Source organism: Leopardus geoffroyi, chromosome D3, assembly GCF_018350155.1.
Source record: "Leopardus geoffroyi isolate Oge1 chromosome D3, O.geoffroyi_Oge1_pat1.0, whole genome shotgun sequence".
NCBI lineage: Eukaryota > Metazoa > Chordata > Mammalia > Carnivora > Felidae > Leopardus > Leopardus geoffroyi.
The window spans coordinates 72,828,352-72,854,854 of NC_059339.1; the positions used below are offsets into that span (position 1 = coordinate 72,828,352).

Here is a 26,503-nt window from a genome sequence, read left to right on the forward strand (position 1 = left end):
GATTCTGTGTCTCCCTCTCTCTCTGCCCCTCCCCCACTCACACTCTGTCTCTGTCTCTCTTAAAAATAAATAAACATTAAAAATTTTTTTCTTTAAATCCCCAGTCTAAAGGAATCAAAATAGCATTAGACGTGCTTATACTTCCTAGCCCTCTTCTCTCAGGATATAGATAGGGCTGCCAACGACATGATCAGAAAGAAGGAAGATGGGTACAATACCTACCCCTAATTCTTCAAATTCACCACCCTTATTAACAACACATTAAATGGGGGGAAATAGGAGAGCAACACAAGAATACCAGCTTTACCCCAGAGTTACAATCTGCCTCTGCAGGAAGGTAATTCAAGAGATTAATTCACTACTGAGATGAAAAACTTGATGATTTTTTTCTCCCTCTTTTGCTCCCTTACTATCCTTTGCTGTCCAAAAGACCTTTTCTAAGGTTTATGTACAGTTGTCAGATTTTAAGCTGTACTCTTATAGTTGGAAATTAAATTGCAAAACAACCTTCCCCCGTCACCCCTGCAAATGCTTGAAATTTGTTCTTACAAAATGATATCCTTTTAAATACAATTTCATCCAATGTGACTTGTTGCAAGTAATTTCTCTAGTGAGAAAAGCCACATATCAGTTCCTTTCCTTGCCTTTGGAAATGTCTTTGCTAACAGAGATGCTCAAAATGACCTTGATGTCAAGTAGTACCTGCTGGCTGATGAAAATTACCTTTGACCTGGATCTCAGGAAGAGGGAGATGCAATGAGCTTGAATTTATTTCAAAGGTACCAACACACATTCCAGAGACTTGAGCAAAAGTGTATGTGGGAGATCTAAAGGAGCTACTAAATTTAGCCCAAGTTCAAACATATGTTCATCTTATACTATCATGCTCTGGCTTTTTTTTTTAAATATAAACCAAAGTTTAATTCCGTGCAAATTAAACATAAATATTTTTGATGATGAAAATGTCTCAACCAAACACATTTTGAAGTATGAAGTCAAGTAGAAATAGGTATCTTCACAAATGTTGACATGATTGGGCTATTTATTTTTAATCCCCAGATCCCTAGATTGAGAATATTTCTACCTTGCTGACCACAGCTATGGATTGAATCAAACTTTTTATAGAAATGTATAAAAGTTGCAAATAATATTCCTCAAGGAATTAACAATGGAAGTGGTAAGATGAGTCTAATACACATGAAATGATTAGAGAATAATATGAGCCAGTATAATTAAGTATACTCAGAAGACAACTTTATAGGGAATGAGAAAAATGAAAGACAAACTATCAAAGTCTTCATGGGGATGAAAGAAATACTACATATAGAAAGAATATTAAGATTTGAAATAGTAGATGGGGCGCCTGGGTGACTCAGTCCGTTAGGCGTCCAACTTCAGCTCAGGTCACGATCTTGCGGTTTGTGAGTTCCAGCCCAGCGTAGGGCTCCGTGCTGACAGCTGGGACCCTGGAGCCTGCTTCAGATTCTGTGTCTCCCTCTCTGTCTGCCCCTCCCCTGCTCATGCTCTGTCTCTCACTCTCTCAAAAATAAATAAACATTAAAAAAAATTAAAAAAAAAAAGATTTGAATCAGAAGGGCAAGGAAAAAAGGGAGATGAGAGACTGTTTGCTGAGGTTACTGCCCAAAACTATAATCTTTTTAAGTTGTATTTTATTGATTCTAAAACAATAAAGGCCTTAAATTCCTAAGATCTTATTTTACATTTGAATGTCTCAGAAACTAGGATGCAAATTCCAATCAATGTCATGTCTTAGTCTAATTGACATTGATTTTCTATCAAGATGGTACCATAATGGTCCTTAGTGGTTTGTCCTTGGGTTGATGATATCTGATATCCAAAGATACAGAAAACCTATAAACATCTTATAACCTAAATAACAGAAGCAGTAAAGATTGGATGATCTTTTGAATAACACTGTTGTAAGGCTGCATGATCCTGGTTTGTGATTTACCTTTCTTTGATTCCATTACATTCAAACCTGATTCCAGCACCTACCAGGAGCAAAAATATGCTAGTTATCAGCTAATTGCCTCTCCGTTCCAAATCCACCCTTCCTTGTCTACTGTGATACTGAAACATTTCTCCCCTGCCAGCTGGCACAATGGTAATCTTTGTCAATAGAGGACATGTGAGGGAGCTGGGAAGAGGAAGGTTTTTTCCTCCTGGTTCTGGTGTGTTAATTTTTCCTACTCCTGCTGCACTGGGCTGATAGTCAGGATGCCCAGTGAAACTCACCCCTAATGAGTCTCCTGCAGGTAACTGCCTACAGAAGAACAATTTACAGGCCCCCCAGCTGGCTCTCTGAAGGTGAGGTCTATGATGTATCCTGCTGGTTCATACTGTGTCTTCCTGGTGACAGACTCCTGGTGATGGTTTCCCAGGAAATTGAATACCATCCCCCTCTCCTGGGAGGCTTCCTGGTGAATATCATTGACACCCCCGCAGACAGATTCCTTCTTTGGGATTAAAATGGATCCCATACACCAATTAGCTTTCCCATTTAAGGCCCAGCAGTGAGAACAAAGTTAAAGGTGTGTGTTTGGATTGGGGTTGGGGGATAAGGAGTAGAATGAATCGACTGGAAAAGCAAGAAGTCAATGAACAGATATATGTGCATGATTGTCAAGGTGTTTCTAATTATCTCAAACCACCTAGAAAGCCCTTCTTGCCTAACTTCTTTGCTCAGAGATGAACCTCATTATCAGAGCAGTCATTGTCTTTTAATCCTGATCCTAGACAGAAGCCATCCTGATGCATTTAGATACAACATAAAAGATCCTTCCACCACTAGCAACTTTTTTCATCCAAGAAACATCCAGATGTTTCAAAAAAAACAGATATTTAACATTGGAGAAATAAAACAGTTGTTTGACAGTTGATTTAATGTTTCTTTTTTTCATCCAGATGTTTTAGTATCTCATACATACTTTCTAATTATTTTGGAGCAATATTTCTTTGCACAGCTTGGCATTTTGAAGGTTGTATTGTTTTAACATTGAAAAGTACAATAAATATGAGAGTAAGAAATGAAATGATTTTTGTTTCTAACTGAAAAATATATTGAGCAAATTCATGGCTCTAAAAAGAAAGAAAGGATTAGCACAGGTAAATTACTATCATTTTCCTTTATATTTAGACTTTAACTTTCCCTTATATTTGCGGATTAGATTGTAAGATATTTGAACTTCTGAAGGACATTATAAGGCATTATAAAGTACTATATTACTTTCATAAAATAGTCCCTTCCTTATCTATCACTTTAAAAATAGTATACAAATTAAGGGGCGCCTGGGTGGCTCAGTCGGTTGAGCGTCCGACTTCGGCTCAGGTCACGATCTCACAGTCCGTGAGTTCGAGCCCCGCGCCAGGCTCTGGGCTGATGGCTCAGAGCCTGGAGCCTGCTTCCGATTCTGTGTCTCCCTCTCTCTCTGCCCCTCCCCCATTCATGCTCTGTCTCTCTCTGTCTCAAAAATAAATAAATGTTAAAAAAATTTTTAAAAAAATAGTATACAAATTAAGACTAAAATTTCTTGAAATTCTAAACCTCTCCCTGAACATGAAAACTCTTTAATCTTAAAAATAAAATTATATTCAGCATGGTTCCAAGAGCTTCGGCCAGTTGTGGCCATGGGATCTCCACCTGCATGCAAGAGCAACTTGAAGAGACTCTGACAACACAGGTCAGCATGATACCTACAGCTGTCACTCCCTTTCTTATAACAACTCAGGACCTGGGCTGGATGCCACCTACCTGAGTCCAGGCGTTTCCATAAACTTCCATGTAGATGGGTGTATTGAATCAACTTTTTGGATTAGAGAAAAATAAATAAAATAAAGTTCTATTTTACTTACATTATCCTCCTTCAAATAGATAGTTGGCTTACTCATGAATGACCTTGTTTCTATCTGATCCATTTTTTTTTTTCATTTCCTGAATTAATTTTTTTGTAAATGGAATGGGTGTCAGGATATCATCTCTGGGCCTTCCGTATCCTTATTCTCTTTTCTTTCCCTGTATTTCTTAAAGTCAAAGATAGAAGAACTCAAAAAAAGGCATTTGTGAGTTTGAGGAAAAGACCTGTTTACACTGAACAAGAAGAAGGTTTCATTCAGATACTCTAAAAATAAACTCAGGATGGTTACTTTATCCATTCTTGAGGAGACATTTTAAGTCCAGAGCCAAGGACAGGTGCAGAAGGCTCTTACTCTGGTTTCATTGTGTTCAGTGTGTTTTGGATGAGCTAAAGCAGGGAAATATAGGCTAATCTTCCCCAGCTGGAAGTCATCGGTGAGATGAGTCAAAATCCAGAAATTCATTTTATACACACACACACACCACTTTGTGCACATATTCACAAGATATTCACATTTGTAATTCCATTTAGAACTGTACTATATTGCCAATCTTGCCAACACTGTGATATAGACATTCCAATGCTCTAAAAAGGCGTATGAGAACATCACATCTTTGTCCACTGCTTTCTCTAACAAGAATGATGCTGGTGATTCTCTGAATGTAAGAGAGGCAAAAGATACACCCTACCATCTGCTGCACTTGTTAATGAATGTGTTGCCATCACAGAACATAACAATGGGAAGGAACCTTGGAGAATGACTATTTCTTCCATGAAAACTGGAAAATTAAAGGTAAATGGGAGTAGATGATTTTCCCAAGGTCTCCCCAGGAAGTTAGTGGCAGAGCATGAAACAGACTGTCTCTACTCAATGGCTCTTTTGTAGCACAAAGTACAATGGCTAACTAGCTTTTAGTTGTAACTAAAAACGTGCTCTATCTTTCTTAAGTAATGTTAATATTGTCCAAGGATTTTTTCCTACCTTACTAAGATCATTCTCAAAAAATATTATTTTGTCAAACTATTCAGATTTATTTAGACTTAGATTTCCTTATCACCAATAAGGAAACAATGAGGTGTGCTAATAAGTGTCAGTTGATGAGGAAAGATGAAATGTGATCAATGACTTCTGATGATAAAAATATATATACGAGCAAGTTTGAGATTATACATGCAGAGTTTCTGGAAAGTCCCTGGACACCACCTCTGAACCGGCTTGTCTACTGAAGTAGAAATCCCACTATTAATGGCTCCTTTGAGATATTTAGTTCATACCAAAATCAAAATACTTTCTTATGGGCAGAGAGATTCACAGGAATCAGGAGGGTCATGAGGCAGCACTATGTGTTACAACTCTGTACTCTTGAGCAATTGAGAAAGGATATATACTATCTGTACACAAAAATAGCTAAAATGAGGCAGCAGAATGGGATCATGTCCTAAGTATATTGCACTTACATATGACTTTTTTTTTAATTTTTTTTATCTTTATTCATTTTTCAGAGAGACAGAGACAGAATGCGAGTGGGTTGGGACAGAGAGAGAGGGAGACACAGAATCCGAAGCAGGCTCCAGGCTCTGAGCTGTCAGCACAGAGCCCGATGGGGGGCTTGAACCCACAAGCTGTGAGATCGTGACCTGAGCCGAAGTCGGACGCTCAACTGACTGAGCCACCCAGGCGCCCCACATATGACTTTAAAGAAGCCCCCCCTTCTCCCCCCAACACACACACATGCGCGCGCGCACACACACACAGAACTCCACTGTCTCATTTAATATTCACAATAACAAATAAGTCTTTTCACATGTATTAATGTTAAAGAGACTGAACAATATAACAAGTTGAATATACCAATGAAGCAAGTAGGAATACTTCAGAATTCTCCATTGATACCCAATTCACTACCAGGGACTTAACAGTAATTTCAAAACACATTTGTTGGCATACCCAAACTTCCATTGCAGACTCTTCTTTAGTTCATCTCTTCAGTCTAGGTCAGGGTGTGTCAAATGTTAGTACACATAAGAATTGCTTGCTATAAACTTTAAAATGCATTACAAATATAAAACTATGTATACCATACCTTACAGAAAAATTTAGGATTTTCAAGGGCAATTTTGACCACATGCAATTTTTGCCTTACACCTTAGACTTTGAAATCTCTGCTGCAGGTAAAATGCATCTCCATCCGCTGTGCAGGTGAAGCAAGAGCTGGAAATGTGGAAGCATGACGCAGATGCCTTACCATCCACGTGGAGGTGTTCACATTTTGTCTATAATTTGGGGGAATCGTGAAGATTGTTGAGCAAGTGAGTGATGTGGCAAAATGTGTTTCAAGAAAATTAACCTGGTGACTTTGAAAGAGATGTGCTGGAAAGGTGAAGTTGGGGGGTAGGCTGGAAGAAGGGTTACCAGCGTGCAGATCATTTCAATGGTGTGGGTGTGAGACACAGAAGCCCTAAATGCAGATAGATGGTCGTAGAAACGTAAAGGGAGCAAGAAGGATTGCAAAGGAAGATCCTGATATCTGACTGGACATGAATGGAAATACCACTAATGTAGCATAGTTATTAAAAGCAACGACTTTCCCATTTTACAGATCAGGATCAAATTCCAGTTCCCACCACCATCTAGCTGTGTGATCACAAACATTTACTTAAACTCCCTGTGATGATTCATTTTATGTGTCAACTTCACTGGGCCATGGGGTGTCCAAACAACTGGGTTGCCTGTGAGAGCGTTCCTGGAGAAGATGAATACTTGATATTTATCTGTAGACTCAGAAAAGAAACTGTTCTCCTTAATGTAGGTGTGCCTCTTCCAATCAATTAAAAGCCTAAATAGAATAAAACAGCCAGGGAAGAGTGAACTCCTCCTGCCTGACTGCCTTGAGCTGGAAGATTGGTTTTTTTTCTAGCCTTCAGATTTGAACAGAGCCTGCAAGTTTTCACACAAGAACTACACATCGGCTCTCCTGGATCTCCAGCTTGCCAAGTGCAGATCTCAGGACTTCTCAGCCTCCATAATCACATGAGCCAATTCCTTATAGTAAATATATTACGTGAGTATATAATATGTATATATTATATACCAGTATTTGGTTCTGTTTCTCTACAGAACCTTGGCTAATACACTCGCTAAGCTTCATTTTCTTTATATGTACAATGATCTCAATAAATTTACCCACAGTGCTAATATGAAGATTAAAGTGAAGTAAGGTAGGTATGTGTGGCATTTAAAAAAAAACAACATTAATTGAAAAATTAAGCTTGTTTAAGTGATATAGAATTACTTTAATATGTAGGTTCCTTTCTTTTTTTTTTTTTTTTTTTTTTTTTTTTTTTTTGAGAGAGAGAGTGCGCATGTAGAGGGGAAGGGCAGAGGGAAAGGGAGAGAGAGAATCTTAAGCACACTCCAAGCCCAGCACAGAGTCCGACTGATGCAGGGCTTGATCTCATGATCTTGAGATCATGACCTGAGCTGAAATCAAGAGTCAGACGCTTAACAAACTGAGCCATCCAATTAGATGCCCCTACTATATAGGTCTCTTATGTAGTAAACAACTCCTAAGAGTATGTAGGGTCTAGGGAGAGAAGAGAGATCCAGATGTGTGACAAGCATTTCCATGAACCCTTCAATGTGCCCTGAACTGTGCTTCAGGTTAATAAGGTCTTCAAAATAACTGCAGAAGGATAGGAGGAAATAGCTTGTGATTATGTAGTTGCACTACAAAACTAATCAGAAGTGGATCCTGAAGCTGCTAGAAGGATGTACCACAACCTGAGAGTGACCTCAGTTCAATAGAGTAGCTGAGGTGTCCCACCCACCTTCGGGTCCCTTCTCATGGATGGACTTGATATCGAAACACAAACTCAATTCCAATCATACTTTTATGCTCACTGAAACCTCCTTCTCCCCACTTGCGAACCTCCAGCTTGAGAGACCTCTCTGCGAAATTCCCCTGTGAGATGCAAATAAATTTCTTGCTGCTTCCCTCACTTGGTGTTCAGGGAAACATGATGAACTGCCTCAGATCTCCTTTCCCTTGGGATTCCCCATTCTCTGCAGCCGTCTCCTCTCTGTTTTTGCTCTATAATGACACTGGAGACTTCTACTAATATCCCCCAGGTTCTTCACAAGGGACCCTCCTATTCTTAGATGTCCAAAATATATCTAGAGAGTCTTCTCATGCTCCTCCCCAAAGACTTGGCTGAATGGTACATTCAGGCTCCCTACACCAGGGATATGCACCCTATTCAGCCTCCTCCTCTCCCCATCCCACAGTCTATATCAAGTCAAGGGTGAGGAAAAGTACTGCTTTGACTAGTATGATTTCTTCCCAGTGCTGGTACTGCACACACACACATATCACAGATTTTCTGAATTGATTCCCTTAGGGCTTTCATTTTGATCCTCCAAGCTTTTAAAAATTACAAAGTCTTCTTAAAAAACCCAACCTGTACAAATCAGATGCCTCAGCACTCCAAACTATTTGATCAGCCTTAAAATACTAAAGTTGAACATTTTCTTGCTTCTCACACTTTGTATTTTCTATAATAAAATTCTGCTGGTGGCTCTCCCTGATACCTCATCAGAGGTACAAATAAAACAAAGAGTAAGAAAACCACGTAGTTTCATATCAAACTATCATTCTGCCACAAATAAAACACCCATGATGTTTATTTTCAGGGTTCCCCCTCCCCCCACATCTTTCTCATTTGTCCTACTTGGCCCTAATCTTTCACAAGTGCCCTGTACCTTAATGATCTTGCCTTCTAGCAAAAACTTCTTTAGAGCAAGATTCTCCTACCTTAGCTGACCTTTAAGTGCAAGTCACTGAAAAGGCTTGAGCACCAATCCTTCCAAAGTGATTTGCATTTTAATAGTAATCAAACACTTGAGCTATAAATAAAACCCAAATCTGCAGTAATAGAATTTTCAGCATCAGTTACCCCCTGAATAAACATATTTTAGACCCAAGAGTCTTCTCAGGATTCTAAAATTATACGAACAGGCAATTTTTTCTCCACCAGACATTCCATGTTAGGAGAAGCCTTGCCCCCTGGACAGTTTATTATTTCAAGTCCTGATTTTAAGTGACATGCCAGAAAAACAAAAGTTGCACATAGCACACTCAAACAGGAAGTAAAGTATGATAAATAAGTAATCCAAAATGAACTCCTAATTAACGTATCTATAATTAAAGTACAATTTGAATCACATGGTGTTACAATAAAAGAGAAGGGACTTGTGACAGAGAACCTGCGAAGGTGTCAGCTTTATCCAAAGGCTGCTTTAAAACCACCATTAAAGTATGCAGGCATTTCATGCCTGGGAAAGATTTCAAAAAGCTACAAAAGACTGGTTTATAATATAATACCATGTTGGTAAATTGGAGAAATGGTGTGAAATCAATACAATGAAGGTCAAATGAGAAAGAATACAGAATACAGCAAAGATCCAAAATAAACAATCATATGGAACAGTTTTGCTAAGTCATGGTCTCAAATATAATGACTCATTCAGACTGCAATCAATGAAGATCAATCTGGAATGTTGCCTTTCTCCCACTCTTAAAAGGCAAATGCCTTTGATAAGTAGTACAAATAGAAACATGACATCTCCACATACATAATGATGTTTTTGGATATTATAGACACTGCTTCCAAAACAATATCCCAAAGAGATATTAAAAGGACTCTAAGCGTGAAAGGCATTCAGGATAAAGAGAACAAAGAAGAATTTTTTAAGTATTGGAACTGAAAACCTCTGAAGCAGGAAAATTTAACAAGCATTTTGAGTTTCTGCCTGTGGAAACAGTGACTGGTGACCAATATAACTCTTTTTTTTAAGTTTATTTATTTATTTTGAGAGAGAGAAAGACAGCAAATGTATACACAAGAGCAGGGGGAGGGGTGGAGAGAGAGGGAGAGAGAGAATCCCAAGCAGGCTGTACAGTGTGAGTTCAGAGCCCCACGCAGGGCTCAATCTCACAAACCATGAGATCTTGACCGAGCCAAAACCAAGAGTCAGACACTCAACCCGTTAAGCCATCCAGGCACCCCAGAACTCTTTTAGAAAGTGCAGATTGCCATCTTTAAAAAAAAGAGAAGAAGGGATGAGGATTTGAACGAGCCAGAATTTGGAGAGAGATTTTTTTTAATAATGTGACAAGATTGTAGACTTAAATGTTAGATTAATGAAATGTTAAGCCAGTGAATAATTTAGCAACATAAGACTTCATGAATTAGTAGAAAAAGATAATAAATAAAATTGATATTCTGGTATAATATAACCATCTGGGGACTAGCTGGAGCGTTAATAAAAATTACACTCTGAGGGGAGGGCAAAATGGGAGCTGCTGTTGAAAGGATATAAAGTTTCTGTCATGCAAGATGAAGAAATTCTAGAAATCTGCTGTGTAACATCATGCCTAGAGTGAACAATACTGTATTGTGCCCTTAAAAATTTGTCAAGAGGGTAAATATCACGTTAAGTGTTCTTACAGTTAAAAAGCATTACACTCATTATGACAGTATGGGGAAATAAAACAGGTAATTTTTAAACATCAATCAACTAATTAAATGCGGCAAAATTTTTCCCACTCTCAAATCACGTTCATGACAAGCAATAGAACATAGGAGCTATCACTTCCAAAAGCCGACAAATGGTGGGTTTTGACTATTACTGAGCTCCCGATACCATAATGATCAGACTACTAAAATACTAGTAATGATATTAGCACCGTTTAACATTTGTGTGGTGCCTCACCATTGTCAAATGTCTTTCATTTTGGCTTTCTCCAGGTGCCTCAAACCATTAATTGTACCCAGACCCCTTGTTCTCCTAAACTGTGACTTATTTATGGCACTTTGTGACCACAGCTGCCAATGAGTTTCATGCACACTGGTTGATGTCGATGTATCACACGAGCTCTGCTGGTCATTTCAAGAATGTTTCCCAAATCAAGCTGTGCAATGACTTGAAAAAATGCTAATTTGGGGTGCCTGGGTGGCTCAGTCAGTTAAGCGTCCGACTTCAGCTCAGGTCACGATCTTGCGGTACATGAGTTCGAGCCCCGCATCAGGCTCTGGGCTGATGGCTCAGAGCCTGGAGCCTGCTTCCGATTCTGTGTCTCCCCCTCTCTCTGCCCCTCCCCCGTTCATGCTCTGTCTCTCTCTGTCTCAAAAATAAATAAACGTTAAAAAAATTTTTAAAAAAAAAGAAAAAAATGCTAATTATATTCTAAGGGATGCTGCAAGTTCTCAAAACAAAATTCATCCTAATTTTCAAAGTGAATCCATATGCTACTTTCAGGCCTGCCATTGTAGCGTAAGGGATGAAAACAAGTGGCTACAACGTGAACAAATGAAAAGGCTCAGGATCACTAAACACCAGAGCATCGCTATTCTGTAGAAGAGCATTTCCATCGAGGAGATTTGTTTAAACAGAACTAAAAAAAGATAGGATTAAAATCATTTGAGGCTGATCATTTATTCATCCCTGACCTGAGTGCCATGGAGCCACCGAGAAAGCATCTGCCTTCAAGAAATTCAATTCCAGGGGTGCCTGGGTGGCTCAGTCGGTTAAGCGTCTGACTTCAGCTCAGGTCATGATCTCACAGTCTGTGGGTTCAAGCCCCACGTTGGGTTCTGCGCTGACAGCTCGGAGCCTGGAGCCTGCTTTGGATTCTGTGTCTCCCTCCCTCTCTGACCCTCCCCTGTTCATGCTCTGTCTCTGTCTCAAAAATAAATAAAAACACTAAAAAATTTTTTTAAGAAAATCAATTTCAATTGGAAAGAGGAGAGTAACAAAATTAAATTTAGAAGCCGTGAAAGGTAGTATATAGTTCTATGATAAACTATGTGGTATCTCAAATTCATAGTGTGCATGCTAAGAACGGGGAAGACCTGTGGGCACAGTAGTGCTTTAAGATGTGGGAAACCATTGTTTGTGAGGCAGAGATGAGCAAAAGGACTTCCTGGTAAAAAGATCAGAGTAAATAGAGTAATGCATGCAGACGCGTGCAGAGCAGGGAAGCTCTCCCAGAGGAGAGAATATCTGAATAAAGCAGAAACCTCTTCAGAAAGCAAAGCTGGTGTCAGATTAGGGAAGGTCGTGAAAACCGCCCAGTTAGTTTAGGCCTGGCACAACGACTGTGTGAAACAGTTGTAGGTTATCAAGGGAGGGAATGCCATGATAAAAGCATTGATAAAGGACACTAAGCCTCAGAGACACATTTTTCAAAGCTCTGAATTGTACTCTTGATCTCGTCAGGGTGGCATTGTACGAACTGGATGAAATCACAATATTCTCAAGGCCTGAGAATAGCATTAGGGTCAAACCACAGATAAGCTTTTTGCCGAACGATAATATTGCTGGAACATCATTAGTAGAATACAAGCTATGGGTTATTTTCAAGTAAGGAGATGTATTTGTAGTATTCCCAGGTAAAAGCAAGTCTGCTTATGGCAACAGTCTTACCCAGGGATGCCCACTGATTCATTGCTATCTTGGGTGCAAATCAGTGACTCTTTGCCCACTTCAAATCTGTATCTATTGCAATACTGGCAGTGGTTCTTTGACTTGGGGATTTATAGAGACAATGTCTCTGTGTCTCTAACAGGTGGTAAATGACTGAACCCACAAAATGATAACTAGCAATTACGATGTAGTTATGAAGCACACTTGGATCAACCAGACTGAAAATAATGTCAAGTAATTTGCAATTCTTCACCCAAAGGGGTGAAATGGTATGCCTAAGGCAAGGAATTTTGTTCGGCCCAGATTTCTCTTATCTACGTACTGTTCTTAAGCTTCCTCCATATGCTTTTATGCCATATGCTATCGAAGTCACCGCATGTGCACAAAACTGTCTTTAGATAGAGTGTTAATTTTATTGGTAAGAAAACAGAGCTTTCCTTCAACATCCATTGCAAAGTCTCTTAGTGGGGAAGGGCTTCTCTTGAACTTCCTGTGCTTCTGCAAATTCAGTTTTCTGATTGCAATACTCTGCCTGTTAATCAACTTGCCTCACAATTCTGTCTGCCCTGCAGCAGTTAGGGTTTTCATGAGCCTTCATACTGATGCCATCTTTGCTTCCTGAAGATGTTTCCATTATATTCACGTATTCTCTTCTATAGTCAGACATCACCTGCTCTACACATCTCTGCATTCATTACTTGATTTACCGTTGATCCAGTTTCCAACTTTCTCTCATTTTAAAGTTCCAGATTAAAATCCAAACTTAAAATGCCATCCTCTGGCAGTCAGAAACATCAGAATTTTACTTCATATGTTAATATTATGAAACATTTTTTTCTGGTTGTAGAAATCAGAATTTCATTGCTCTAACCATTTCATATCCAGTATAATACAATAAAACTGTTTTGCCCTGTCTTTCAAAGGCACAGACTTGTAAAATGCATGGAATGCTTTGGAGTCAAATATGCAGCTAATCACAGCTGTCTCCTTAGCAACGGACTGACTTATCCACCAAATTGCCATATGGGCTAACAAATGACCCATAATATCTTTTTCAGGCGCTATACAAATTGTAAAAGAGAATGTCAACTGGTCTAGACATTTTAACTGGAAAAGAAAAAGTCCATTTGCCTACACATGCTTATTTACCAAAGCAGCATCCAAGAATCTCCTTCACTGATTCGTTTATTTATTGGATAGTCATTGAACTGTGTGCCTAGCATGGTAGCTAAAAATTCCTCTACGAGACATTACACCCTAAGCTAAGAAAGGTGCAGGCTCAGAATTATTCCCCTGAAATCAGATATCTCCCTGAACACAGACTAAGAAAAAGAAATGGTCACTTAAAAGAGTAAATGACACATAGATGGGGTCAATTTTTAAAAGTGTACTTCATCGGGAAAAAAAGGGAAAAGATGAAAGAGAGGAGACTATCCTGTTAGTTCTTGAAGACACCACCGGTCTACAACTTTACTTTTTAGAGCTAATATTTTTCAAGTGACCAAAGACAGACTCTCACAGTTACAAGCAACATGATGGCAGTAAGATGCCTACCTAGGAAAACTGAGTTTGAAGGCAGGGTAATGAAAAATGGAAATCCTGTGGCACATGTAAATTTCATAGGCTCCTCAGTTTGACAACTCAGCCACTTAGAAGTTTTTATTTCATTTTAGGCATCATAAACAAGTTGCTCTTGAAGCTCTCAATTGTTAATTGGTCCACTTTAAAATGAGGTTATGCTCTATTCCTTAAGGCTGGCTCTCTACTTGAAATGCATTAGTATTCACTTTTAAATGTTTAATCACATAAAATTTTATTTCAAACTCAGTAATTTAGCCTGGAAAGTTTCTAGCTGATGAAAATGTCAAATGCAAAAAGATAGGAATGTTTAATTAGTTAAGTACCTTAAGTTTTTGACAAATACTGAGTGGACTTATTGAACACTTGCTGCCAGAACTCAAGGGTTTTATTAAAAATAGAAACAGAGAAAATCAGCCTCCCTGAATATATGATACTCCATGGTGGTTTAGGCCGAGCCTGCTCATTCCTTGTGTCTCATTCTGAATCTCTTCCTGAAGGGAAGGTCACTCCTTTATTCTGTTTGCTTTTACTGACAACCTATTTTACAAACAACAACAGCAAAACAAACAAAACACAAGAGACCCAGAGAAGGCCTGAGTGCCAGAGGTAGCTGAGTGAATGACTCTAAATTAACACATTTCACTCTTTTGGTCTATGTTTCCTCATCAGCAAAAGCAAGAGATTGAATTAAATGATCTTTTAGATACTTCCAGCTCATTCATTCCATGAATTCCATTTGTAAGTTTGTCTGACTTCCTCCCTCCCTCCCTCTCTCCCTCCTGCCTCCTGCCCTCCCTTCCATTCCTTCCTCTCTTCCTTCCCTCTTTCCTTCCTTCCTCTCTTCCCTCCCTCTTCCTTTCCTTTCTTCCTTCTTATGGGAAATACTTTGGAGAAAAATTGCATCAATTAGTTTTTTCCTATCATTTTTATAACAGCATTATTGAGATATATTCTTTTTTTGAGAGAGAGAGAGAGAGAGAGAGAGAGAGAGAGAGCGCACACCAGCAGGGGAGGGGCAGAGGGAGAGGGGAAGAGAGAATCTTAAGCAGGCTCCACACCCAGCACAGAGCTGGACATGAGGCTCAATCTCACAACTGTAATTTCATGACCTGAACCCAAATCAAGAGTCAGGTGCTTAACAGACTGAGCTTCACAGGTGCTCCGAGATATGTTCTTATACAACAACTCATTCAGCAATTGATCTTCAGCCATAGATACTTTTTAAGTTAACAACAAAAATATATTCCACATATTCAGCATGGTGCTTTTCTTTTTCTTTTTCTTTTTTTTTTTTTTTTTTTTTTTTTTTATCATGGTGCATTTCAAGAAGCTTGCAGTCCAGAAGGGAAATGATACAAAACCAGAAGCCATCTCGGTGCCCATAAAAAGGCAGCAAAATGTGACAGTTTACTTAAACTAAACGTTCCTTGAATCTATATTTGGGTTGAGTTGAATCCAACTCTGAACTCTCTCCTAATAGCCAAACACATATTTCTTCCTAGTTACTGGAAATTTCCACCTGAATATTCAGAAACCTTAAATTAAATCTCTCAAAAACTTAACTCTTGGACGACATCACTTCAAAACTAGTTTCTGTTCTTTTCCTGCACCACCAACCAGCATCTTGGTTCATGCCACTTTATCCATCTAATTCCATGTGTTGGGGGCTAGTAGACATGTTTGAGGGGTACTTCTCCTTCAACATCTACTCTGAATCAGTCAATAACTGACTCAGCCACTGTCTTAATAAATCTTTAATCTTCATCTCCTTCATAGATTTAATTAGTTGCATTTATCATCTTGCATCAAGATATTTGTTTTTAAGGGGTGTTTGTGTGTGTGCGTGCATGGTGTGTGTGTGTGTGTGTGTGTGTGTGTGTGTGTGTGTGTTTACCCTTGTTAAATTGAATTTCCCATCAACTCTAGCTAGGTGTGTGTCCTCTTAAGTTTATGTTCTGAGCACCTTGCATAATACTTGGCACATAATGGGTGCTTTTTAAGTTGAGTTCCACTCTTAATAACTAAATAGTTGCTGAACTAAGGTTTACTAACTCCTTGTGAGTTGATACTTCCTGAAATCAGTTTTTAACTTTTTGAAGCTTCAAAGATAGAGCTTTAAATTCCAGAATGATGGGATGTTCACATTTACTCTACCTCTAACATTTTTAATTTCCACATTTGAATAGTCTGTCCCTCACCAATTACTCATCATTTAATTCAGTCTCTGTAACTATGCGCCCAAGCTATGATTGCACTATTTTCCACCCGTTGGAAACAGAGCTAACCTAGGAGCTAATGGGCATCATCCCCTAGGAAAGAGTAGATTTATGTCAGCCCAAATCCTACAAATGTGCGTTCTCTACTTGCCAGGAAAACAAGTTATGTGTAAAGTTCTTCAGAGGCTTCCTCTTCCCACAGAATAGCACCTAAAGGAGGTGATAGAATGCAGGAACATGTGGCATTATGCTTGGAATGTTTCTCTGCCTAATTGGCCTGAATTTACGAGTACATAATAACCCTCTCTATCCATTTTCAAATCCAGGCAGCATTATAAAATAAGTCTGGGTAATATTCAGGCTGCTTTGTTTTATGGGGCTCTTTACAGCATGAGCATGTTGTGCACAAATGCATGGGGCATGCACAGATGTTTGCATTCATTTATACTTCTCAGGGCAGCAGCAACAATATGATTGCAGTTTGGACGGTATCATTAAGAATTAGACTTGGACTCACTTTGTTACATTAAAAGGAAATGTGTTTCTTCCCACTTGCAATTGATTTTAAAAGTCAAGATCTAGGGGCGCCTGGGTGGCGCAGTCGGTTAAGCGTCCGACTTCAGCCAGGTCACGATCTCGCGGTCCGTGAGTTTGAGCCCCGCGTCGGGCTCTGGGCTGATGGCTCAGAGCCTGGAGCCTGTTTCCGATTCTGTGTCTCCCTCTCTCTCTGCCCCTCCCCCGTTCATGCTCTGTCTCTCTCTGTCCCAAAAATAAATAAACGTTGAAAAAAAAAAATTTAAAAGTCAAGATCTAAGTTGGCCAATAGGTGACCACCTCGCCCTTTCCAACCTCTTTTTCTAAATCGTTACTATATCTGCTTTCACATTCTGGTCTCTAGGTTTCTCTGCTATTTTGTGTTTCAAATAGCTAATCAGCTGCAGGAGCAGAACATTACTGCTGTTCAGGGTCTGCTATTTTTTTCCTTACTGTCTGGTTACTTGAATTAATGCTATAATATTTTGGATGCCATTACATTATGCTAGAACAGTCGATCCTCTGTTAGAGGACCAGCAGAGAACAGTTTGTAAGTAATATTGTACTTTCCTGACTCAATAAGTGGGTAATTTGTTCCAGTGAGCAAACTTGGATGACTTTCCTATTATAAAAATAAATGCAGTAAGATACTCACCTGGCTTTTTAGGACTGTACTATGAGGTTTGTTTGGGATTTTAAAAGACCTTAAGAAAAGGAGGGAGGTAAAAACTCTGGAAAATAATCCAGGAGCATCTGATGGAATCTCAACTAGCAGAGGGTTTGGTTATTGTGCTATGTAATCTGCTAGGCTCCTCAAGGCAGATTCTTTGACACACCAACATTCCGTATGAGCCAGAAAGAATCAGAGCCCACTGAACATGACCATTCTTACCTAAATCCTTTCCAGATTGTAGGGGTTCCTGGAGGATCTTTCTTGCACAGGGCCCCATGTTAACCAACATTTAAAAATCTGTAACACATCTGGGGACTTGGAGTCTCACAAGGTAAGATTAATTTTGTATTTTCTCTTATAAAATCCTACACCAGGCACTCAATGATCTGGCAGCATGGTTAGCTAAAACTACACAACCAAATGTTCTATTCAGTCATATACACTGCTTTTGAAAATTGCTTTAAACCAGAGTTTTTCTACCTCAGCCCTATTGACACTTGGGGCTGGATGAATCTTTGCTTTAGGGGCTCTTGTGTGCCCTGTCGGCTGTTTACAGCATCACTGGTCTCTACTCACTAGATGCCACTAGGGCTCTCCCCAAAGCATGGCAACCAAAATTGTTTCTAGACATTGCCAAATTCCTCCAGCAGACAAAACTCACCCCTAGTTGAGAACCACTGCCTTAAACCACTTTAAACCACTGCCTATATAGATATAGATATAGATATAGATATAGATATAGATATAGATATATAGTACTACACAACTCCCAAGAAGAAAGTGTGACATAGTAGGGTCATAGGTAAAGTGAATGCATGGGTTTAGAATCAGCCCACGAAGGTTTACAATTTCCTCAGTTGTACAAAGCCGGAAATAAACCTTGCCTTTGCAGGTATCTGAAAGGTAATATATGCAAAGTACTAGCAAGGTGTCTGAGGCATATTATTATTTAAAAAGGAGTCGCTGTTTTATTATTAGCAAATGACACCCATTAAACAGTGAAATCTCACTGCCAACCTCAAGATCATCTTTGAGGTCTAATTGATGGCCCAACATCATTGAGAAATGAAGAAGGTATGGATGTTGGGCTGATTTTATACTAATCCAAGGGTATTCTCTGAATTTAATTTTCTACATACATTTATTTTACCCAAAGAGAAAGCTAACAACTGCCCTGTGGTGTGACAAGTTGTAGGGTTGGTAGATTCGCTGGCAATAGTTTCAGGCAGGCCACTGGTGTATCAATTCCAAGCAGCAGAGCAATGCCAGTCATGGTCAGATAAGTGTTAGCAAGCAGACGTCCAAGGAAAAGCAAAAGGTCACAGTGACTGGACTTGAAAAGGAAGAGGGTTCTTTGCAATTCCTTAGTGTGGGTGATTCCTAAGAGTCTAGGTTAGCTCTCAGGAGATCTGCTACCTACTGGCCATAGAATTTGAGGCCTGGGCAGGCAATAGGGATCAGTTCACTCGAACCAGCAAGATCAGGTCTTGAAAGAACAGGCAATGACCAGAATAAGAGCTTGGAATAAGAGGGACCAGAGTAAGAGCGTGGAGACTGAAGAAGAAGCCAGAGCTTACAAACAGGAACATTTTGGCCACCTCCAAAACAGCAGGTGTCACTTAATAGGTTTCACATCAAAGAGTTCCTCCTTTTAGGTGTTTAGCCTACACTGCAGAAGAACATGGGAGGGTGCCTGTAGCATTCTGGTCTTTGCATTTAGGAGGGGTTTAGGCTCAAGCAGCATCTGTTAGTGTGGGGACAGAGGCTGTGATTGAATAATAAGCTCAGATTTCTTACTTAGCTCCCACCCTTTTGTAATCAACACAGGGAATAAGTTAGACTTGGCGTATAACAGAGACTCCTGCATTCTCTTTCTTTATGACCTTCTCAAACCCAATCCACAGGCCTCGTTCTTCCCTTACCCCTGCTTAAGAACCCAGGCAAGCTCCTCAACTTATGTGCATACATTCTGATAACTAACTGCTGTCCTTAACTTTAGTCCCTGAATAGTCACAGTTGAATAATAAAAGTTTTTGTGCAATGCCATATCAAAACTCCAAACCTGATTCCAGGTTTATCTCAAGCCTGCTGGCAGCTGGAAGAAATAGTTAGTTTGGAACTCTTTCTAACTGAAGTGTCTGAAAATCCCTCTCTAGCAGATACGGGGAGAAAGGGGTAAAGAGAGAAGAGTATGGAGAATGTCTTTCCTAATTAGAATTATCTGGACTTACATCTGTCCGGCTATGACTTTAAGACTCTCTCTCTCTTCGACACCTTTGGGCATTTTGCAGAGCCTCAGGGCTGTGGTCTCTCACCGGCCATTTCCTTCCATGTGATAGAATTCTTGCTGGACCCATTTACCCCTCCTAGGCTCCTGGCTCTCTGTAGCCCTCTTTCTCACAGATTCTTTCTCCATGGGTTCCATTCCCTTCCAGGAAGCCTTCTTTGAAGAGTCCATGCAAGATGACCTTAGGCCCCTGGCATGCTGGCTCTCTCTCCATGACTGAAACTGGTCCCTGGGAAACACATATCTGTAGCCCAGGATTGGTGGGAATGTGGTGCAGTCGGGTTCTGCACTCTGGCCGCAGCCCACCTTTGCTCTTTAGATTCCTCAGGCAAGAGTCAGACTGTAATCTACCATTGCTCCAGCACAGGGGATTACACAAAAGCTCTCCAAGTTGTCTCCTCATAGGCCTTCAAATGCTGTCCTTGAAGCCCCTCTAATTAGCCTTGAGGTTAGGCAACAGCACAAATAACTAAATTTCTCTAATCTTCAGCACTCTCAGCCTCTACAATGTTAACCAATTTAGAGTCATAGGCAGATGAGGAGACAAGGGTCACGTCCCACGTAAGGATACTCTGGAGTCTCATTTTGGAATGTGGGGAGCAATCAGGCCTGTAACTCAGCCAAAACTGAGAGGAAATGTTCCCATGTTTACATCTTATCTAAGACTAGAGATAGACTTAAAGTTGTTGTAGATAGGTGAGTATGTTTTGGTCTCCCAGTGGACTTTTTAGTGTTGTCCCACTGTCCATGGAGAGGCTGAGGTGTTCAGAATAGGTAAGAACAAGAGAGATCTATCTGACCCCTATTCTAGGACCAGGCTACTTGGAGGAATGAGTCCCCTGTCACTCATACCTTAGCACGGCTGCCAACAGAAAGTCATTGTGGGAATCGTAAACTTATTTTTAAACCACTGTCACATAAGCAGTGAGAACACCACTATGTTGCGGTTGTCAGGTTGGCCCCTGATAGGTAAGTTCTCACTCCATTAGAGGAGAAGCCACCTGAGCATTGCTCCTAGGTTTTTCCACTTAAAGTTAAGAAAACCAGAACCCCTCCAAATGGAGGGACAAGATATTGCCTCCAAGACTCTCTAAAACTTAATAGCATTAAATCTTTTAAAGAGATCTTTAAAAGACTGCCTCCAACTGAGCAATAGCACAATGAATACTTGGCAGACAGTTGGTTGTTAAGAGGAAAGACGACTCCACGTCACAGATGCTACTGAGAGAAACCCCCTCCAGAAGGGAGACTCTCAGTCCAAATAGGCTTATAGAAGTTGGAGTCGAGCCTTAAGAAATAAGAAGAAAATCTAGTAAAAAAAAAACAGTGTTTTTTTTTTCCCCTTGTGCCACCAGACTTCAGCTTGAGCAGAAACAAACCAACTGTCCTTATTGCAACAGGAAAATACATCGTCCTATAAGACAGTATCATAGTCCTGCTAATAGGGGAAATATTACCCCAATAATATAAAATTAGGCTGTGGAGCTTATGAGAAAAATTAAAGTTCCTAGTGACATGGTTAGTTGTCAGGTTCCCTAGAAAGATGAACACCAGCCTCGCCCCAATAATGGGTAGAAATATGTGAAAAGAATTTGAGGGCCTACCTGTACCATCATTTCTTGACTGGATCCCATCCTCTATCCAAAGCCTTTGGGAGTGTTTAGAGTGGACCCCGGGGCTTATCTGACCACAGCCCAGGGCTGCACTTGACATAAAGATTCAGAGAGGAGCCTAGAAACTCTATCTGTGTACATCTGGACTTTACCAGAGAGTGACTTGAAGAAGTCACTAAAGATTCTGGGGAAAAATTCATTAACTGGTAAAGGGTATATCCACAAAGGACCCTCTTAGGAAAGTCCAGTCTTGAAGAGTTCACTTTTATCAAACAATAAAAATCTAGATTACCTGAAATCTGAACTACCAATTGTTGAGTTATATATTATCGTACTGTAACAAGTTATAAATTATAACATTTTTATAGTTCCCTTGTATAAGTGTTTTAATCTTAAGTGCATCCAGGAGAGACCCATGACCCTGGGGATGTGAGAGGGTGGGGATGAACCCAAAAACCCAAAGCCCTAAATTGCCTTTATTCAGACCCATGCCATTATGATCTCAATATGACATTTCCACTGATGCTTGATTTTACCATAACTTAATAAACATCAGTTATATCAGTACACTTACAACTTCTTGGGACCATCCCTCTCCAATATATTGGAAAGGTATATAATTGGACCCACAAAACTATGGCCAACTAATCTTTGACAAAGCAGGAAAGAATATCCAATGGAAAAAAGATAGTCTCTTTAACAAATGGTGCTGGGAGAACTGGACAGCAACATGCAGAAGGTTGAAACTAGACCACTTTCTCACACCATTCACAAAAATAAACTCAAAATGGATACAGGACCTGAATGTGAGACAGGAAACCATCAAAACCCTAGAGGAGAAAGCAGGAAAAGACCTATCTGACCTCAGCCCTAGCAATTTCTTACTTGACATATCTCCAAAGGTAAGGGAATTAAAAGCAAAAACGAACTATTGGGACTTCATCGAGATAAAAAGCTTCTGCACTGCAAAGGAAAAAATCAACAAAACTAAAAGGCAACCAACAGAATGGGAAAAGATATTTACAAATGACATATCAGACAAAGAGCTAGTATCCCAAAATCTATAGAGTTCACAAAACTCCACACCTGAAAAACAAATAACCCAGTGAAGAAATGGGCAGAAAACATGAATAGACACTTCTCTAAAGAAGACATCCGGATGGCCAACAGGCACATGAGAAGATGCTCAACGTCGCTCCTCATCAGGGAAATACAAATCAAAACCACACTCAGATACCACCTCACGCCAGTCAGAGTGGCTAAAATGAACAAATCAAGACTATAGATGCTGGAGAGGATGTGGAGAAACGGGAACCCTCTTGCACTGTTGGTGGGAATGCAAACTGGTGCAGCCACTCTGGAAAACAGTGTGGAAGTTCCTCAAAAAATTTAAAATAGATCTATCCTATGACCCAGAGATAGCACTGCTAGGAAAAGAGCTAGGAAAGAGCCTAAATGTCCATCAACTGATGAATGGATAAAAAATTGTGGTTTATATACACAATGGAATACTACGTGGCAATGAGAAAGAATGAAATCTGGCCTTTTGTAGCAACGTGGATAGAACTGGAGAATGTTATGCTAAGTGAAATAAGTCATACAGAGAAAGACAGCTACCATATGTTTTCACTCTTATGTGGATCCTGAGAAACTTAACAGAAGACCATGGGGGAGGGAAAGGGGAAAAAACAAGTTACAGAGTGGGAAGGAGGCAAACCGTAAGAGACTCTTAAAAATTGACAATAAACTGAGGGTTGATGGGGGGGGTGGGAGGGAGGGGAAAGTGGGTGATGGGCATTGAGGAGGGCACCTGTTGGGATGAGCACTGGGTGTTGTATGGAAACCAATTTGACAATAAATTTCATTTTTAAAAAAAGGAAAGGTATAACCCCCCTCTTTCCCTTTTGGAAATTGCAGAAGCTTAGGCCACATGATATCAGAATACACATAATCTCACTAATGGCAGGAAATAAAGAAGGCCGGGTGGTTCATGGGCAATTCCGAGGGCTCAATACATAAAATTGGGCTGCTGGTTAAAAATTATTTGGGAATCCCAGTGAGTTCTCTTCTGTTTTCTACCTATGGAGCCCATAAAACCGATTCCCTAGCCCCTTTCCTAAATTACAATTTTACCACTCTGTTCCTATTCAAATGCCCACATGCAACAGTGCTTGTGGCAGCCTTTCTAAGATGAAGCACTATTCATCTTTGAAGGGGACACTCTCTGAGCTTGCAGGCAGTGATTGGTAGCACAGCACAGATGGGTAGGAAACTGTGTGTCTTCCACAGCACACTGCTCACATAGTTTACTACCGAATATAAGTACAGAGGGTGTGTTTGGGGCAAAGAAATGTGGGTCTGTTGGAAATCCAAAACGTTTCTGCATCTTCACAGTATAAGTGTTAGCTAATAAATCTCCACTTTCCAGCTTTGTTCCTCCAATAAGGTCCATGAAAGACCTCTTTGTTTTAAGGTCCTCGACTCATAATAAATTTGAAACCTGTCAAGAGAAATCTCCCCACTAGCACTTTTCACCTCTCAGCAAAAGAAAATTTTCAGAGAGAGGCCTAGAGATGATCCCAGTTAGTCAAAGTAGCTGTTTAGGACATTCTTCTAACATTTCCAGAAGACCATATGCAGTGGGACAATCCTCCTGTAGCACAAACCAGCCTCTATTAGAGATCCCTGGTGGGGGCTAAGTAATGGGTGTTAAATAAATGCAATTTGTTACACTTGTTATTTGTTTCCTAATCAAAAGCAGCTTAGGGCATGAAATTGGCATATTTTCCTTTCAAATACTCTTTATTAAAGAGTATTTTGCTCATGTACTTCTTATAACATCCTGACTTGCCCTAAGTAAGGCAAACTGCATATGTGTGAACATGAGCATTTTGCCCTAAAAAGAAAAATGGCATTCCTCCTCCTCTTCCCCCTCCCCCTCCCCCTCCTCCTTTTATTTTGGAAACCAGGTGACCTGCACAGCATCCTGGGCCTTTACTACCACTGCTAGACAAAAAAAAAAAAAAAAAAAAAGAGGTTAGGCTGAGGATCAGAAATAGCATGCAAGGTTTTTTTCCACTGTTTTTTTAAATTGTGGTAAAATATACATAAAATGTACCATCTTAACCATTTTTCAGTGTATAGATCGGTGGTATTACCTACATTCGCATTATTGTGCAAATATCACCACTATCCATCTCCATAACTCTTTTCATCTTGTAGAACTTAAATTTGGTGCATACAAACTTTGAGCAAAAAAGCAGTGTTTGCTTGGGCAGCATGTTCACTGAGATAGCTGATAACTTTTACTATAGTCAAATATATTAAAAAAAACTTTATATATATAATTAAAAAATTAAGAAACATACACAATAAAGAAAATACTCTTGCTAATATGCTCTCAAAACCATTACTAAAGAATAAAATGGGAAGGTCTGCAGAGAAGGTGACTCGGGGATTTCATCCTGTCTGAAGGGTGGGCCCACCCCCTTCCTTCTGAGTGCTACAGCCCCCTGACACCAGCAATATAATCAGAATATTTCATCCTCAAGCAGCAGAATACACATTTTTTCCATATGGGGTGCATATGGGGTATTCTCCAGAATAGACCACATACTGGGTTACAAATAAGGACTCAACAAATATAAAAAGATTGAGATCATACCATGCATATTTTCCAACCAAGATGCTATGACACTTGAAGTCAACCACAAGAAAAAATTTGGAAAGACCACAAATACATAGAGGTTAAAGAACATACTACTAAAAAATAAATGGATTTTTTAAATTTTTTTAATGTTTATTTATTTTTGAGAGAGAGAGTGAGACAGAGCATGAGCAGGGGAGGGCCAGAGAGAGGGAGATACAGAAACAGAAGGGGGCTCCAGGCTGTGAGCTGTCAGCACAGAGCCCGACATGGGGCTTGAACCACAAACCATGAGAACATGACCTGAGCCGTAGTCAGACACCCAACAGACTGAGCTACCCAGGTGCCCCCAAAAATAAATGGATATTAAAGAAGACATTTTAAAAAATTTTTTAATGTTTATTTTTGAGACAGAGAGAGACAGAGCATGAGCAGGGAAGGGGCAGAGAGAGAGAGGGAGACACAGAATGTGAAGCAGGCTCCAGGCTCTGAGCTGTCAGCACAGAGCCCGACACAGGGCTCAAACTCACGAACTGTGAGATCATGACCTGAGCCGAAGTTGGACGCTTAACCGACTGAGCCACCCAGGCGCCCCTAAAGAAGACATTTTAAAAATATATGGAAAAATTAATGGAAAGCTCATGGAAAAACATACAAAATACATGGAAAAGACAATTGTCTAAAACCTCAGGCAGTCTTAAGAAGGAAATATATGGCAATATAGGACTACTTCAAGACGAAAGAAAAATCCTAAATACACAACCAAACCTTACACCTAAAGGATCTAGATAAAGAAGAGCAAATGACACCTAAAGCCAGCAGAAAGGAAATAATTAAAAAGAACAGAAATAAATATAGAAACAACAAAAAATGGTAGAACAGATCCATGAATATAGGTGGCAGTTGAGAAAATTAACAAAATTGATAAACTCATAGCCAGACTTATCAAAAGAAAATAAAGGGCCCAAATAAATAAAATCATGAATGAAAGAGGAGAGATCACAACCAATACCATAGAAGTACAAACAATTATGAGAATATCATGAGCAATTAAATGCCAATAAATCGGGCAATCTGGAAGAAATGGATAAATTCCTAGAAACATATAAACTACCAAAACCCAAACAGAAATAAATTTAAAAATTTGAACAGGCCCATAACCAACAGAGAAATTGAATCAGTTACCAAAAATCTCCCAACAAACAAAAAGTCCAGGGCCACATGGCTTCCCAGGGGAATTCTACCAAACATTTAAAGTTAGTACTCATTCTTCTCAAACTCTTCCAAAAAATAGAAGGGGAAGGACAACTTCCAAACTCATTCTAAGAGGTGAGCATTACCTAGATTGCAAAATCAGACAAAGACCCCACCAAAAAGGGGAATTACAGGCCAATATCCCTAATGAAAATGGATGTAAAAATTCTCAATATGCTACTAGCAAATCGAATCCAACAGTACAGTAAAAGAATTATTCACCACAATCAAGTGGGATTTATTCCTGGGCTGCACAGGTGGTTCACTACTTGCAAATCTATCAATGTGGTACACCACATTAATTAAAAAAAGGATAAGAACTATATGATCCTCTCAGTA

The 26,503-nt window shown here is 39.7% G+C and overlaps 1 long non-coding RNA gene and 1 other non-coding gene across 2 annotated transcripts in view; one reads left to right on the plus strand and one right to left on the minus strand.

Moving 5' to 3' along the window:
- The window catches only part of LOC123587721, a 341,324-nt gene that overhangs the window by 163,990 nt on the left and 150,831 nt on the right, over positions 1 to 26,503 (minus strand). The gene's annotated exons all lie outside the window — the stretch shown is intronic.
- Positions 3,614 to 3,743, plus strand: LOC123588633. Its single transcript, XR_006707947.1, has one exon. It is a non-coding gene; the product is annotated as a small nucleolar RNA SNORA44 (small nucleolar RNA).